General features: G+C 40.5%; 1 long non-coding RNA gene across 1 annotated transcript in view; it reads left to right on the forward strand.

Moving 5' to 3' along the window:
* The window catches only part of LOC149132309 (uncharacterized), a 23086-nt gene extending 20334 nt beyond the window's left edge, over positions 1 to 2752 (forward strand). The window contains exon 4 of the long non-coding RNA XR_016244611.1: positions 1506 to 2752. This is a non-coding gene — a long non-coding RNA (uncharacterized LOC149132309). The remainder of the gene's footprint in view (positions 1 to 1505) is intronic.
* The last annotated feature ends 2248 nt before the right edge of the window (positions 2753 to 5000 follow it).

A 5000-nucleotide genomic window follows, 5' to 3' on the forward strand; every position in this document is an offset into this window, starting at 1 on the left:
GTGTACACACGCATAAACACATGCACTCACACACACATAGACACACACACACACATATAGACAGACAGACAGACAGACACACACACACACACACACACACACAAAACACTGGCATTCTGTCGATTACGACGACAATAGTTCCAGTCTATCTGATCAACAGAACACCCTGCGCTTGAAATTAAAGTGCAGGTGGTTGAGCACTCTACAGACACATGGCCCTTAAAGTAGTTCTCAGAGAGATTGAACGTGACACAGAATGTAAAAATGCTAGCCCTTTGAAATACGGGTACAACTAACTTTTGCCAGCTGAGTGGACTGGAGCAACGAGAAATAAAGTGTCTTGCTCAAGGACCCAACGCACAGCAGGGAATCGAACTCACAACTTTTCGATCGTGAGCCGAAAACCCTAACCATTAAGTCTCGCAGCCTCACTTAAATATACACATACACTTATATGCACATGCATCATACATATATGTATGCATACGCACACGTTTTTATCTAGAAGTCTGCATAATGATCTTTCAGATAAAGAAAGATATAAAACTCCGCACTTGTATTTTGTATTGAGAACTACAAATGAAAGCAGTCCACTTCGAACAGATACTTTTATGCATAATGTCAGTACTTTTCTCGGAATATTCTTTTCCTCCTCACTAGACATTTTCGTGTTATCTCTTTCTGACGAAGAGTTATGCTCGAAACGTCACACCCTTCTTTTTTTTAACCATCTTAAACTTTCTCTGGGCGTCAATCAAATACATTCATCGTGTATACATCCTCTTGACTTTCGTTGTTTTTCTTGGTTTTATTTTTTCATTTACTTCTCTCTATATGTAATTAATGAGAGAAACAAAAGATGGAAGACATGAGAATCTTTATTGATCACTACAATCGTTTCGACCCATCTAAGAAACTACCAGCTGTATACCATTTGTATACGATTTTTTAACTATATATATATATACGTATATATATATACACAGACACATAAACACACATACTCATATACACATTCACACCACAAACATATACGAATGTATGTATGTATGTATGTATGTATGTATGTATGTATGTATGTATGTATAAGGTACCAGAATCATCTGTCGTTTCCGAAAGAGTGAGAGATGAGACTATGAAAATCGTAATCTGGAGAGTAATGGATTGCAAAGCTTGCAAAACTTCTGAGTCGCTCCTGCAGTTTCTGTGGGTGGGTGGGGGAGGCATCTCTGTTGTTTATTTCCCCTATATATATCTGTGTGTGTGTGTGTGTAGACAGACAGACAGACAGATAGACAGACAGATAGATAGATAGATAGATAGATAGATAGATAGATAGATAGATAGATAGATAGATAGATAGATAGATAGATATAGATACAGGGTGGGGTAGAGAGTACGGACGTTTTTCAACTGGCTATTACTCATCCCCAGAGAGAGTGACATGTGTCCAACAAGTACCATTCGGTCCGTGGTATCTTAACATTCTTTTTTTTTCTTTTCAGGTGAAGCCATAGCGCTGTAGATGATAGATCATCGCGTGTTTGCTTACGACAGTTACATGGAGAATAACGAGTCTGTCACAGCAGTTTAGCATAAGTTTCGGCCCCGCTTCAAGATCCACGGAAATCAGGTTGTTCCCACCCATAACACAATCTTATGTTGGGTGAATGCACTTCATACAAGAGGTTCACTAATAAATAGGAGACTGGTGGGAGCACCACGAACGGTACGGACCCCGGTAAATGTGGAATGCGTCAGATAAGCTTTGATATGGAGTCCGAATCACTCTGCTCGGAAGCATCCCACTGAACTTGGCATCGGTAATCGATCAGTAAGGCGTATTTTGCATGAAGACCTGCATTTTCACCTGTACAAATTGGTCACTGGGCAACAGTTGCAACCATAGGACCATGCGTAGCGGCTTAACTTCGCAATCTGATGGAAGCAATTTTTGAGGCAAATGACAACCTCATCTTGTTAATGAATGATAAAGCTCATTTTCATCTTAATGACAGGGTGAATCAACAGAACTGTCGTTATTGGGCTCTTGAAAATCCGAGAGAACTGCACGAAAGACCACTGCATAGCCCAAAAGTGACGGTCTGGTGGGCTATTGGAAAAACTGCCGTCGATAATGGAAATGCTGTTTCTGTGAACTTCGAGCGTTGTATCGAGATGGCAAATAACTTCTTTGTGCCTGAATTATGACGAAAATGTATGCCTATTCAACGTGTATGGTTTCAGCAGGATGGGGTGACGTCCCATACAGCCACAGCATCAACGGACGTTCTTCGCCCTCCCTTCGGTGACCGCCTCATTGCCAGGTTTGCTGACATTCCTTGGTCCCCTCGGTTCCCTGATTTGTCCATGTGTGATTATTTCTTGGGGGAAACCCCAAGGCACGTATGTATGCGCATAAGCCCCGTACATTGGACGATTTGAAGGAAGCAATTTGTGTGGAAGTTGCCCAAATCGTCAGAGCAATGCTGGAGAGAGTGGAGGTTAGCTTCCAAGAACGCTTTCAGAAATGCATCGGACACCAGAAATGAAAACGGACACCACATGATGGATGTTGTTTTCCACACTTGATTTTGGAAAATGCTAATTCAAAAGGAACATATCAATAAAATTTGTTTGCAGCTAAATTAATGATTTTGTGAATGTTTCTAAAACGTCCGTCCTCTATGCTCCACCGTGCGCGCGCGTGTGTGTATGACGCAAATACATAAAACACTATCTTGGTATTTAATTGTTTCGTGTGACATAAAGATATCGTTTTCCCTTTATCTAGTTGAGCACAATGTTGTATACATAAAAAGTTCCATGCATAATATTCGATGGGTGAATAACCTAACAACAGTTGCTTACATTTCGAAATTTTTTGTAAACATAATTGACTGACCTGAAAACCCATCAAAGTCGAATAACCTGTGCAACAACGACGATCCAACCGCTTCATAACATTTCTTTTTAGACCATCTAGTCTTCAGTTTATTTATTTCATCTTATCATTCTGCTGATGAATGCTGATGCAACGTGAAACCATTAAAGTTGAGTGCTATGTTTTATATATGTACTAAATTTATGTATTGAGTACTTTTCTATTATATACCAAAAATACTTTTAAACATTCTTTCATGTATATAGCATGACGGCATCAGGTTGCGGGGCCCTAGTTCGAGAGTTCCAAGATTTTAAGGTGCGACAAACCATCTCTTACCCTCTATTGTTCGCACCTCTACTCTGATCCACATTAGTAACACCTGTCAGGATCCCAGCTATGGACTAATTCGCATTTTGATGTTTGCTTACTTATAGGTAGGCAAACACCAATATGCGAAAACACCTATATGTGAAAACTGGGTCCGACGATGTCCGATAGACATAGTGTATATATTGGTGTGCAATTTACATGCACCAGCATACAGGCACGCACGCATGCACGCACACACGCACACACACACACACACACACACACACACACATACACACACACACACAACACACACGCATACACACACAACATATAAATAGATGCATGCGTGGTTGTGTGGCAAACAGTTTGTTTCTCAGCCGCATGGTTCCGGGATCAGTCCAGTGCGTGGTACCCTGGATAAGTGTCTTCTGATTTAGCTTCGGGCCGACAAAGCCTTGTGGATAGGTTTGGTAGAGAGAAACTGAAAAACAACCACCGTATATATATATATATATATATATATATATATATATATATATATATATATATATATATATATATATATATATATATATTTATATATATATATATATATATATATATATATATATATATATATATATATATATATATATATATACAGGGTGCGATGGGTAAATTGTCATTTTATATTTTTAATTTCGCGCATGTGCATTGTTTGTTTTTGATTTTGTTGACTACACAGTATAGTAAGGGTCAGTTGGGCACCATGACGAAATTCACCCTGCAGAAATTTGGAAACGACATGCTACATTGCTTGGCATACGTGCCAAAAGCTCCAATATGAAAATTTCAGAGTATTTGGATGTCAATCTTAGGAGAGTGCAGAGGATTCAGAAAGCGTTGGATGAGTCTAATGGTAATTACGAACGTACAGCAGCTCGGAAACTCATTCTGATTATTTTGATAAGAAATGAACTCCTACATTTGTTGGTGAGATCCAGGCCATGATTGACAACGATACCTCGAAGTCAATCAGGTTCATCGCCCGGGGCATGGGAGTGTCTCAGTTTCTTATCAGGCAGGTTGTGCATGAACATTCGGTATTCCTTATTCAAGAGGAGAAAGGGCCAATTTCTATCCCAAGCCATCAAGGACAAAACCGCGAGACGAAGCTTTTGAACAAACTCAAGTATCTCCTCCAACCGAACTTGCTTTGGTTTTTCTGAGACGAGAAAAATTTCTGCCAGGATCAGATGGTGAACACACAGAGCAACCGTTGGCTTGCCGTGTCCCCAAAACATGTACTGAGAGTGATAAAAATTAAGCATCCAGTCAACATCATGGTGTTTGGAGTGATCACTAGTGATGGCGACGTCATGCATTCATTCATCTTCCCACACGGCCTCAGATTCAACACAGAGGCCTCCATCAAGTGCTTGGAGGAGGTAGTGCTGCCCTGAGTCAAGAGGGTGGCTGCTGAAAGACCCTATGTGTGACAACAGGATCCTGTACCATATCACACAAGCAAGAGAACCCAGTTACGGCTGTTAGACTATTTCTGCAACCACATTACCCCTGACATCTGGCCACCGAACTCCCTAGACTGCAACCCCCTTGATTATTATGTGTGGGGTGCAATCGAGCGAGAGACCAACAAAACTTCATGATGAACTGAAGGCAAGAATTATGGCAGGATTCAGCAACTTAAACAAGGAGACCGTCCAGAAGAGTTGCAAGAGATTCCGAAGTCATCTGGAGGCCGTGGTTGAAGCCAATGGCAATTTTATTGAATGAATTTACTCTTTAGCATTTCAAGATA

The sequence above is a fragment of the Octopus bimaculoides genome, chromosome 16, assembly GCF_046866305.1.
Source record: "Octopus bimaculoides isolate indiv1 chromosome 16, ASM4686630v1, whole genome shotgun sequence".
In the NCBI taxonomy this organism is placed as follows: Eukaryota; Metazoa; Mollusca; class Cephalopoda; order Octopoda; family Octopodidae; genus Octopus; species Octopus bimaculoides.